Here is a 13900-nt window from a genome sequence, read left to right as displayed (position 1 = left end):
TTTGTCCAAAGAGTAACAAGATTGAGCTGTTATTTATTTTTTATGAAGAATTATAGTTTTAATAATAATAGTAGTAGTAGTAAATTAGCTATCTGCATAATTTTAGATCGAGCTTGTTTGTATTTATTTTGGATAATTGTAGTTATAACAACATCTATAATATCAACTGGCCTAATTATCTCGAACTGGTATGCATTTTTATTTTATTATTATTTTTTAAATTTACTACACCACACATATTGCTATGAATTTTATTTTCATTTCTAAGACCCAGTTTGAAATGAATCAAAATAAAATGTCTTGGGTTTATCAGTCTTATGATTGTTATTTTCCAACTTAAATTTAAAACAGCAAGATTAGACAGTACTGGGCAGTGTATAACTAACATTTGCACACAAACATATTCATACTCAGATTTACAGCAGGAGGGGTGTCAGCAGCATGGAGAGCTCCTACATTTACCACAGTGCCCACCCTCAGTCTACCATTACTTCATACTGCTCAGAATGGCACAGATCAATATAATATAATACATCATTATGGCTGTATGGAGGGTAGAATGTGAGAGAAAGAATGATAGGAAGGCAAGAGCTTTTAAAGCTATACGATCAAGTCTTTACCACATCCACCTGTGTCTTATAGACATCTGGCACACAACTGTGACACACAGCTGGCTACTGCTGCTAAATGAACGACACCTGTCTATCTTCCCATGTGTATTTGCAGGCGTGTGTGTGTGTGTGTGTGTGGTTCTCCGCTCTCCCCAGTTCATTGGGTCCATATGGAGAAGAACAGCAGGAGTGATGAGCGCTCTACCTGGGGCCCATGTTTGCGCTACTCAGTGTGACCAGGAATGTGTGTGTGTGTGTGTGTGTGTGTGTGTGTGTGTGTGTGTGTGTAACAAACCTCTGCATAATTCATGACTGCCACAGGGATGCTGTGAACCGATTTGTTATTGGATGTTGTACCTTCCTAACTGATCAGTTAGCCACTTCTGCTCAGCTTGTTAAATAATGGTGGATGGCAAAGACGTCTAGGGAAGAAGCTGCTTTAATAATTTGTTACTATAAAAGTAATTAACAGACTGGCTAACCATATTATGTGGATTTTCAGAATGACAGCAAACACCAATAGTAGCTGAAATCAGTAAGACCGTTTATGAGATCACTATGGTTTTGCTCAAAACTGTGGGGCTTTTCACACCTGAAATAGTTAACCTGGGTAAACCTAGGGAATCCTAGGTATTTATAAACTTACGTTTCAGTTTAAACCGCACATTAACGTTCTAATTTGCATATTTGTGACTTGTTTACGTTGCGCATCCTCGTATTATATATATTCCCTGATAGCACACGTACTGTACATCACGGAGACGTCTATTTGACGTCTACAAGACGTTTTTTTTAGAGTGTTTGCTGTGGGGCTTTTCACACCTGAAATAGTTAACCTGGGTAAACCTAGGGAATCCTAGGTATTTATAAACTTACGTTTCAGTTTAAACCGCACATTAACGTTCTAATTTGCATATTTGTGACTTGTTTACGTTGCGCATCCTCGTATTATATATATTCCCTGATAGCACACGTACTGTACATCACGGAGACGTCTATTTGACGTCTACAAGACGTATTTTTTAGAGTGTTTGCTCATCTGCAATACGTCTATAGGATGACATCTTAAAGACGTCTGTCAGATGTTTGTACACAGCAGATGCTTTCCAAATGAAGAGATCTTTAACAGACATCTTACAGATGTACGTGTGCTATCTGGTTTGCAGTCAAGTGACAAGTGACTTTTCGGTGAATTATAAAGGTAAGAATAAAACAGCATTTTTACAGGTACATCTGCAAAATGTCTGTTAAAGATCGCTTCATCTGGAAAGCATACAAACATCTGATAGACGTCACTAAGATATCGGTTTTACATACATTCTAAATCAGGACTTAAAGACATTTTCTAAACGTCTATTTGATATCTGATAGGAATCGTCCAATAGATGTATTGCAGATGAGCAAACACTCTAAAAAAAAAAATGTCTTGCAGATGTAAATGCAGACGTCAAATAGACGTCTCGCGCCATATTGTAATTCCCGTAATTTCGAGATGACAGCACGTGACGCTCTACTCGGAGCTGTTCACGTCCTCGGACTCGGAATTATGCTTTTCTATGGCAACACTATCAACGCCTAAACAGAGCCTTCGGTGGTCAGGTGGTACAGCGGTCACGTGGTACAAGTCGTAGCTCTCAGAAAACATCTCAGGTTACTTGTGTAACCATGGTTCCCTGAGTAGGGAATGAGACACTGCGTCCTCTAGGTTTCTCCATAGCGACCCCTAGAGGACGCAGTGTCTTGTTCCCTACTCAGGGAACCATGGTTACATAAGTAACCTGAGACGTTCCCTTTCATGGGAACTTCGAACTGCGTCCTCTAGGTTTCTCCATAGCGACCCCTAGAGGACGCAGTTCGAAGTTCCCATGAAAGGGAACTCCCAGTTCACAAGTTGTAATTACGAGTTCTACGAGGACGTGAACGCTTTTTACAAGTTGTAATCTCGTAATTACGGGAATTCCGATATGGCGTGAACGCACCTTTTTGTTCGAGACAGAACGCGAAAGTTTCCCGTCATCGGAAGGTGGGATTTATGAACACGCAATATTGATTGATGGATCTACAGCGAATCATTTGCCTGCGAGGAAATCCCGGAAGAGAGAGAGGCAGAGAGTGGTTGACGCCACTGCATTCTCACCAGATTGCATAATTAATGGAAATAAATATAAATGACGATTCTTTCTGAAAAAATATAAATGTAAACGTGTGAATACATTGTTATTTCTCCAAGTGTGGACGTTGTTTAGTGAAGCCATGTGATCACAAATAAATGGGAGAAAACGCGATTGAATAGGCCTATGAACAGGTATGTGTCTCGTTGTTCTAATGCGATATATTAATAATTACAGATTGATTTGGCATGATTTTGCACTACTGACAGAAATTAAGAAATTGCTGTCGTTGTAACCAAGATTTATCATAAGCAGTGGTAAAATATTGAAGCTATCTAATCAATGTAAAGATACACAGTTTCTCAAGATCAAATAAGAATTCATAATTATTCTATAATCGTTCTCATGGTAATTTAACAGCTTTTTTTCATGGGGGAAAAAACCTTTAAAAAACTCCCCCCTCTAATCTTTTCACGTATTGCACACTGTATTTATTTATTTATTGAGGTATGAAAAAGAAGACATGCATGAAAGAGATGATGGGATATAAAAGAGCACAAGATCTTATGAGTTTTGTAATGAGGAATACTACGCAAGGTAAGTTTGAGTATGTAAGTAATATAGTCATTTAGTTAACTATGAGAATAGAAGTGCCTTACTCGGTTACACAAAACATGCAAAGAATAGAAGTGCCTTACTCGGTTACACAAAATATGCAAACACGTCATGAGTCAATATGTCTGGTCAAATGAAATTAACTGTAACACTCAGAACTGGCCCGAGGGTCCCTTGAGTGCACTTAACCTTTGACCCTTGAGACCTTTTCAGTCACTTCCCTAGTCTTCTCAAACACATTGTATCACATTAAACATGATCAGATCCTTGTTGTTCTACCTTCATTCTCTTTTAAATGTGTTCCTTATAATGTAGCATTAAAAACAGCTACGATCACACATATGGATCACACATACACATTAATCTACAGTGTACTCTTTTAAATAAGTAACGCGAGTTTAAACCCAGTTGACTTTTGAATAAAAAGTGATTTTGGTGAATCACCCATACAGACAGTTCCTGCAAAAGTGTCATTCAGTTCATTTGAATATATGCACAAATTCATTTTTCCCCCTGTACTAATTCATTTGAGTTCCTGCACCAATTCACTTGAGCCCCTGCAAAAATAAATTTGAATCCATGCACCAATTAATTTGATTCCCTGCACAAAGTAAATTCAAATCCCTGCCCGATACATTTGATTCCCTATTTGATTCATTTGAGTCCCTGCATAAATTAATTTTGAATCCTGGCACTGATTCATTTGATTTCTTCCACCGATTCCTTTGAGTGCCTGCAAAAATTAATTTGATTCCATGCGAGGATTCATTTGATTCCTTGCATAGATTCATTTGAGTCCCTGTACAGTACAAATACATTTTGAATCACTGCAAAAATTTATTTGATTCCTTTCATCGATTCATTTGAGTCATTGCACAAATTAATTTGGAATACCTGCACAAATTCATTTGATTCCTTACATCAATTTATTGGAGTCCCAGTCCCTACACATATTTCACTTTTTTTTTTTTTTTTTGCTGCTGAAATATTTAGTTGCAGCTCGTCTATATCTTTTGGGGTGTTTTGTAGTTTTACTTTAATGGTATCACCTAGTTAAATATAATTTTCTAGTAAATCTAGTCCCTAATACTGAATAAAACAGCTGAGGTGTAGGGAGATTTTGTGGGCTAAAAATGTTCAACAGTCCATTGTCGATAGTGTAGCGAAGAATGAAGCACAGCTCAAACAGAAGTCACTTACAAATCAAGCAGCTTTCTCTTGGTCAACTTTGCGAATTCACCTGACCAACTTGAATCTGAGTCAAATCTGTGTGGGGAACTTTTTCACGCTCATGCGACACTCCTGATCGGGTGGTTTCCTATTGAAGCAAATGGATTTCGTCCACAATATTTTGCCAAGCAACAGTAAATCTGACCAACACAATTAATAATAAAATCTATAAATCAAAGCATGTTTCAAACTAAAAACTATGTCTCAACAATCAACTGACAACATATACACAATATCCCCAAACCCTCAATTTACAAGTTAAGGTTAACGACATACGCCCATGACCCTCCCTCGTCAGTAAACCATCCGATCTCACACACCTCCTCAATATCACTTCCTATCTTACGGGGCACTCTGGTAAACAGCATGCCGTCATCAGCTGAGCTCTGATTTTAATATGATCAGGAGAGGCTGGGCGGCACTGCGAGGCCCACATACTCGTAGAGACCTTGTTAATGAGCGAGAGGCACTTAACCAACTGGGACCAGGCGAGGGGGCATTCCATCTATCTTTCATCTCACGCATCGGGGGACGTCTCGGTCTCCCAGGACGCCACTAAAACCGCTAAAGATCACAGCCACATGCCACGCACCCCTGCTTAAATTAGTGTTTACCACACTGATAAGCAACAACACCTTTTTTATGTCAGGACAATGTGAAGAGTATCCTAAGGGCAGGTAATGGGATAATGAGGAGCGGATACATAATTCAGATACAAAAAAGTTATTTACAAGAAACAAACGGGGTCCGGTCATTCGCAGGGGATGGGAGTGAATGGATTGTAGATGATCGGTGTGACATTAGCTACGCTTACATGCACCCAGGTAATCTGTTTAGAATCGGCTAATTTGGACTGAAAAACCTTCATTAAATACCTCATTCAATCTGACTGAACTCGATCTGAATCAAGTTTTGATTGAATTGGAAAGGAAGGGGTAGACCTGAAATAATCCAATCAACAGGAAAATGGTAAGCATATAAACACTTGAATACAACTATTTTCTCAATTGAATTCAAAAATAACTTGTGCACATGTGTAGTGTCGTGATACGCAAGTTTACATACGTTTCATGTCTTACAAACGTGCATATTTTTATTTACGTCTCACATTTGACAAATTAGTCAGTGGAGGAGACTAAATTTACTAAATATTGGCTAAAAAGTTCTTCTGACCAGGGTTATTATAGTTAACTAAAACTAAAACCATGAAAGAAAAAAATAACATTTTCCTTACTTGAAATAAAGTAAACGTTGTGAAATAAAACAAATTATTGAAAAAATAAATAGATTTATTTAAATTTTAGCTAGTTGCCCAGGTAACATTTCTCATTTTTATTTAGTTCAGCTTGAGTACTAAAACAACTAAAATGAAATAATACAACTAATATACTGAACAAAATTATAAATGCAACACTTTTGTTTTTGCATTGTTGCAGCAGCTGGTGGCTGGTCTCAGACGATCTTGGAGGTGAAGCTGCTGGATGTGGAGGTCCTGGGCTGTTGTGGTTACACGTGGTCTGCGGTTGTGAGGCTGGTTGGATGTACTGCCAAATTCTCTGAAACGCCTTTGGAGACGGCTTATGGTAGAGAAATGAACATTCAATTCACGGGCAACAGCTCTGGTGGACATTTATGCAGTCAGTATGCCAATTGCATGCTCCTCAAAACTTGCGACATCTGTGGCATTGTGCTGTGTGATAAAACTGCACATTTTAGAGTGGCCTTTTATTGTGGCCAGCCTAAGGCACACTTGTGCAATAATCATGCTGTCTAATCAGCATCTTGATATGCCACACCTGTGAGGTGGATGGATTATCTCGGCAAAGGAGAAGTGCTCACTAACACAGATTTAGACAGATTTGTGAACAATATTTGAGAGAAATAGGCCTTTTGTGTACATAGAAAAAGTCTTAGATCTTTGAGATCAGCTCATGAAAAATGGGGGCAAAAACTGTATAGACGTTTAAAAAAACAAAGTAATAAAAAATGATTTAATGTTTTCATAATTAATAATTTTCTTGAGTTTTAACTACAATTAAAATTAAAACAGAAAATATAAAAATAAAATCTAATTCAAAATATTAACAAAAAATTATAATAGTATATAACTGAAATGATGTTTTTGACATTTGTCAGGTTTATTTTTCATTTAGTTTAACTTGAAGTACTAAAATAACTAAAACTAATAAATAAATTATACAAATTTTAGACATAAAAAAACTAAAAAAAAATAGCAAAAACAAATGAAAGTGAAAACACAAAATATATATATAAAAAAAACGTAATTCAAAATATTAACAAAAACTGTAATAGCACATCAGTAAAACAATGTTTCTGGCATATTTGTAAGGTTTATTTTTCATTTAGTTTCCTTGAAGTGCTAAAATAACTAAAAATAACAAATAAAAATATAGTAAAAACTATATAGACATATTTAAAAAAAAAAAATTTATAAAATCTACTAAAAATGACTAAAATGTTTATTAAAACGAAAAACAGAAAATATAAAAAATAAAATCAAATTCAGAATATTAACCAAAACTATAATGGTACACTGCTTCTAACAAATTTGTCAGGTTTCTATCTGCAAGACAAGATGTGTTTATGTCCGCGGTAGCTTTGGTGACATTACCGCACTGCTTTCTCTGCTTCTGAACACAGTGACTGAGCACTGAACTTTTGTTCAGAATACATGTAATTCACACAAATATGTGAATTGGATTACGAAGTTTAGGATTCATATAAACAAGGTTCAGAATCTGAAAATATTGTGCTTATAAACATACCTTCCGAGGCTACAAAAAAATTTCAACGAAGTGTCCTTACCGCAGCGGGTTTCTCTATCATGAGCGTGGTGCTAATGAGGTTAGCCACTTAACACACAATAGGCTTTATATTTAAGATGCAGCGCGACTCCCCTCGCTAACTCATGTTAGACCACCCTCTGCTGTCCCTGCCCGCCCCACGTCTCTGTTTATGGCTGAGTATCATTTTAAGCAGTTAGGGCCTGTCACAGACATCCAAATACTTTAATTGGGCCTGATTTACACTGGCCCGAATGAACAGCATCTCCGTTGTCGAGCACAAACAAGGGGCCCCCGGTAAATCATGGCGCTGTTAATAGGGCCAGGCAAACAGTCAGCTGAGCATGCCGGAGCTTTCCCGTGCTCCTCGGGAGCTGACCAGCCCTGTGTGCCTCCTGCTGCAAGGTAATATGCATGACACATTTCCAGGCACTAATTCATTTGTTTAATAATAAGATGTGCTAACCTGTGCCGAAAGCAGTGTGGGATTGGAGGAAGCCAGAATGGTACTATTAATCCATGGCTAATCAAAGGGCAGGAGATTGTGCCGGGCTCCGGCAAACTGGAATATTTGGCTTCCTGCTAAAGAATGCTAATGGCAAACGCATGTACGGCACCGTCTTCGCTTGTTTAATCTTGCCTAACGATATGAAGGAGCCCCTTGACTAGCGCAAGAAAAGTCATCTAATGCATATATAATGTTTGGAGGCACTATTGCATTGTTTCTGGAAGAAAACTGTTGATCAAGGGCTCTCCATCATTACTGAAACCAAGGAGTGCTAATCAAGAGCAGTGGGATTATGGGAAAACGAGATGACGGGTGGCCAGTATCAACACTTGCTTCGCATGAAGAGAATTTTAAAAATGGTAGAAATCTGTTATAATACATCAAATTTTGTCAGACTGTGGAGATTTGAAGGTCAAAAATATGAATGAAGATAACGGTCTCATGTAGGCCCGTATGTTCCAACAGCCTGAGAGGCGCGTGATTAAGACATCAGGCCGACCGCTGGACTCATGTGTGATAAATAATACAGGAGATGCTTCATCTGAGCTGAGAGTGTCCAGGGAGAGTAGCCCTGCAGTAAAACCTCCACAGGGACCGGTAGGGAAAAGTCAGTTACCAGACAGATATATAATCTTACTTCTGAATAACTAACTCTTTTGCCATCAGTACTGACAGACAGGCATACTGCTCTTAATATAAATCCAATGTACATTTATATAGTTGCTGACCAATGTCAATGCTATTAAACATCCAGAGCATGTAATAGGATAAAAATATGATTAAAAATAAATATTAAAATATTATACTATTATTTTAGTCTTATATTTAATGATTTAATATAATAATATTACGCATAATGAAATTCATAATAAATAATATATATGCAATATTAAGAATACTAAAAATACAATGCAACTAATAACATATAATCATGCATAGTTATATTAGCAAATACATCAACCTTTAAAAATCACTTTGTTGTTGATTTTAGAAGTGATATTTGTGATATAATAAAGAACAAATCAAAATAATATGTCAAAATTATATATTATATAATTTTTTAGATTCAAGACAAATCATATAACCTTACTTCTGAATACCTAACTTTTTTGCCATGAATTCATACAGATGTTATTACATTTAAACAAAGGCATATTACTTATAATATAAATCAAATATAATTTTTTATAGCTGTTGACCAATGTCAATGCTGTTACAAATTACAGAGCACATAACATGCTAAATTTATATACATCTTAAATATATATGAGCTATTATGTAATATAATTTTTAAATATTATTAAAAAATTATAATTTATTGAAATATCTAATTTTAATCATATCTAGTATTAGACATACTATTATTTAACATTATAGTTAATGATTTAATAATAATGTATTATATATATTCAATAATATTATGTTTAATTATATTTTAAAATTATCAATAATGGATGTGCAAAATAATTTTTATATATAATATATATATATATATATATATACACATACAGCATTAGATGCGTATGTTTTGTGGGAAAAAAAATTTACATATACATATATATATATATATATATATATATATATATATATATACACATACAGCATTAGATGCGTAATCAAGCAAAAATCTGTCATGCTATTAAATTATAACTTTTCCTCACACTTAAACATTTAATATTACATTAATCATTTTAAAAGTACAAAACAAAACAGTATCTGAGTATTTGAAGGGAATAGTGCTGTTATTCTGTAGTGGTTTTTTAATGCCTCGTGTCAGGGTTCTAGTAATAAAAACAGCATAAAAATGGCACAGACGCAAAACAATATGTCTGCTAGACAGTTCTAAAGGTCAATACCTCCTCTATTTACGGTTTATGTGCAGTACAATCACAGATTATGGTTCAATGGATTGACTCTCTTTTAAATATAATTATGACGTACGGTCTGTTCGTCTAATTACATCTCGTGTAATGACATTCTCTGGAAGGGCTGTCTGGAAAGCCAATGGTGAACACATGGAGTGCAAATCAACCCGATTCAGAGATAAGAATTAATGGCACAAGTACAATTTGCCATGTGAAATCCAATTGGAGAAAACATACTCATGAAATGCATCACAAAAAAAGGATTATTGTTAGGAAGGTAAGTGTACCCAATTCACTTTATGTTCTGAAATTCAGTTCATATTCATCTCTGGAAAAATAAATTCACAGAATTCATTCTGCTAAACTGAAAAGTAATAACTTTTTCTCACTCTTTGATATCAGCAGTCATTGGTAAAGCTTTAAAAATGTTACTCAACAGTCTAAAGAAACTTTGAAAATACATCTCGTTCCCGTAAAATAGCATAGTTTGTCAGTTTCAAAAAAAAATGTACGATCTAATTTCACAGTTACCTGTTCTGTGCGACTTGAAATCAGCCCACCTTTGTGATCCAATTTTGATTGCCTCCTAATCATGTTCTAATTTTGAATGTGGACTTGTTATGCAAAAGTAATGGAGAAACTAATCACATTTGCTCTGTCAGAGACGGGGAAGACGAGCGCCGGGGGAGCGTGCCGTACTGGGGTTATGAAGGAAAAACCACAGCGCGCAGATCTGACAAATGTCAAGTGCCACTGGATGCTTGAAATCAGCCATGTCTGCGTACGGTTTCTGCATCGCTGTAGCTTTAAGGGTCTAACTCATATAGTTAGGGAAATGTCCAATTCCCATATCTAGGCAAAAACCATTACAAGCCCAAATAATTGACTTTCAAAAATCTGTTTCCTTAGCAACAAGAGTGGAAATGACAAAATTGGCATTTTTGGGTCAACTTTTTACACATCAGTCATTAGATGGTAACATTTTAACAATATTTTAATAACCCAATTTAAAAACCTACCAGACAAAACAACAGTTTACATTTAAATTTGAATTTAAGTTAAACTGTCAATTAACCAAATTAGGGGTTAAATACCAAATGAGTTGTTATTTTCGGGAAGAGTGGAAATTAGCAGTTACTGGAGTGATTATTATGTTGGAATGGCTAAGTGTGCTAAACTGAATAATCGCTATAAGCACTTAGAGCCAGATTCACGACTGTGTCAGGGTCTCCGCGTAGAAACAGATGCACACCGATTAACTAATCCAAGCGTGAGCACAGATAAATGTTGATTCAGCTTAACATTATGAAGCACTGACTGATCCATTACAGCTGAAATGAAGCTGAAACATGAATTTCTTCATTAGTTCAGCTTTTCGGTCAAACCAAAATCAGGAGATTTTCAGCTGTACCTATTAAATCTGGCTGCTCACAAGGTTTGTCTTTGAGCTGAATGCCCTGCGCTCGTAATATGACCTAAAGGCCCATTTCACAGCTGCATTGTGAACCATAAGTTATAGCTTTTAGGTGAACTTTGACCCCAGTTTTATACTAATGGACCCTATATATTCACTTAAATGCATGAAATAGTGTGAAATAATATAGAGATAACTCCAAATGTCATGACACCATAAAGCTTACCCGTGCTCTTTTAGGAAATATGAAATGCTCTTCACAGGGAATGCTAATATTGAGGGTAGGTTACTGCAGTAACAAATTGCTACATAAGCTATAAAAAAAATGACATTGTTTTTAGTCTTCATTCTCTCCACCTTCTTAAACATGTAGCAAAATTTGCCTAAGTAAATATTATATAGCATGATGCTTATGATATTGCTACTGTGCATGAGGTATGCTAATCTAACACATAATCCATAGGCTATCAACACATTTGGCTAAACTACATTTTAAAAACATGCAGTGGCATACTTGGATAATTTAAAACCGAAAAATTTGTCAATTTTTGTATTAACTTTTTCTTAAAACCCTGACCATTTCCACCACAGTGCTCTCAGATGGCGTATTTTGTGAGTTCTTTGATGGAAACGACAGTGGAAACTCCTTTGTCTTGCTTAAGCTAATTTTATGTTTTATGTATCCTTAATACACACAATTTATAATTATCATACTTTTTGTATAATTTGACCAAAATACTGCTTCACTTGAAATAACACACAATAAAAACTTTATTTACATCATTTTAAAAACTTACCTTGGGATTGACTGAAAGACAGTAACATTTTGTTTATATATATATACATTAAACATTTAAAGTATTTCACTCTCTGTTTAAGTTATATATTTGAAAACAATTTAGGCCATAAAATCCCATAAAAAGAAAAATCACACTGTTAGCATAAAGTAACAAAATGCTAAAGAGTCCTGACATTCTTACCATGAGCCTTCAGTTATTTGACCACTTAGGATGCTAATGCTAACATATAATCCATTTTCTAAGCTGCATATGAGTTTCCCATTCCTGAATAGCACAAACAAAGCTAGGCCTCTCAATACCCTAGTAAGACTGAACATTGTTCTCGTAGCAGTAAGTATTCAGCTTTTTCTCTTGTGGTCAATAGACGCACAATGGCAATCAGGGGGCAAAGCGGATTTCAGCAGGTATCAGTCATCCTCTTTGTAGCAATTAGCCTAGTGCTATTACGACGCACTGATATCTGCTGAGATAGGCACTAAAACTCCAGCTGTCACGGACCAGCTGATTAGCCAAGCTTAATTAGCCACGCTGCCTTTTAAATGGGGAAATCTGACTCTGCCTTTAAACCTCAATTGGGACCAAAGACTGTGGAGCTGCGAAGACCGTTTCAGCACCTTAATGATGCTAAAATGGACCGCTTCAGACCGCAGAGAGAAATCAAGAGCGGCCACTCGTCGTGGATAATAACCAATTGGAAAAGGTCAAAAACAACATACTGTTAAATAAGCCATTTGGAAATTTTGTTGGATAAATGCAGAGCGAATGCGAGAGGCTGAAAGGCTAATGCTATATGCTAAAGGGAGCACGAAGGTTTGTACTTTAGCAGCGAAAGATGCCAGGTGTGATTTGGGCAAAAATAGCCTCAAATATTGATGCTAGCCTGTCAAATTGACAATTTGGAGATACTGAAAATGCTAATGCATTCATCAATGTTACTGCAATATAGGTTTATGTACTTAAAGCTCAGTAATGAATCTTAACCAAAAACAATGTACTCTTAAATAAGGCGTTTGCATATTTTGTCGGAAAAATGCAGGCTTAGAGGCTAATGCTAAATTCTAAAGGGAGCATGAAGGTTTGTACTTTAGCAGCGAAATATGCGAGGCTTGATTTGAAAAAAAAAAAAATGTCATCAGATATTGACAATACCCTGATAGCACACGCACATCACCGAGACGTCTATTTGATGTCTGCATTTACATTTGCAAGACGTATTTTTAAGAGTGTTTGCTCATCTGTAATACGTCTATAGGACGATTCCTATCAGATGTCAAATAGAAGTTTAGAAGATGTCTTTAAGATGTTTATGATTTAGAATGTATATAAAACAGACATCTTAAACACGTTTTGTACACAGCAGATGCTTTCCAGATGAAGCAATCTTGATCATGTGCTATCTGGGTAGCCTGTGAAACTGCCAAATAGGATATGCTAATAATGCTAATGCGTATATCATTGTAACTAGACGTCGTCCATTCTGGTAATGAATCTCCACAGGAACTAAACCAAAAACAATAAAGGTCTTTGGAAATATTATCAGATAAATCCAGAGCAAACATGAGGCTGAAAGGCTAATGCTAAATGCTAAAGGGGGCATGAAGGTTTGTACTTTAGCAGCTCAGGTTGATAAAAGATGGCAGGTCCTAGATAGCACACGTACGTCTGCAAGATGGCTGTTAAAGATCGCTTCATCTGGAAAGCATCTGCTGTGTGCAAACATCTGATAGACGTCTCTAAGATGTCAGTTTTACATACATTCTAAATCATAAACATCTTAAAGACATCTTCTAAATGTCTATTTACGAATAAGATTCGTAAACGAATAAGCTCGTTACTTTTCTTATTTATTATTTATTTCGTTATTAACGTCACTTCCTGTTTGTTGCTGCCGTGTGTTTTGAGTTTGAGCTCCGTCAAGTTAATTCTTTGTCGTCTAATTTTT

At 36.0% G+C, this 13900-nt stretch overlaps 1 long non-coding RNA gene across 1 annotated transcript in view; it reads left to right on the top strand.

The window, feature by feature from the left end:
- Positions 1 to 2708: 2708 nt before the first annotated feature.
- The window catches only part of LOC107703303 (uncharacterized), a 16521-nt gene continuing 5329 nt past the window's right edge, over positions 2709 to 13900 (top strand). The window contains exons 1-2 of the long non-coding RNA XR_001635830.1: positions 2709 to 2916; positions 3230 to 3319. This is a non-coding gene — a long non-coding RNA (uncharacterized LOC107703303). The remainder of the gene's footprint in view (positions 2917 to 3229; positions 3320 to 13900) is intronic.

Source organism: Sinocyclocheilus anshuiensis, unplaced genomic scaffold (genome assembly GCF_001515605.1).
Source record: "Sinocyclocheilus anshuiensis isolate Anshui unplaced genomic scaffold, SAMN03320099.WGS_v1.1 scaffold1597, whole genome shotgun sequence".
Taxonomy (NCBI): domain Eukaryota; kingdom Metazoa; phylum Chordata; class Actinopteri; order Cypriniformes; family Cyprinidae; genus Sinocyclocheilus; species Sinocyclocheilus anshuiensis.
The sequence above is the reverse complement of the archived record's forward strand: the minus strand, read 5'-3'. Positions and strand labels throughout refer to the sequence as shown.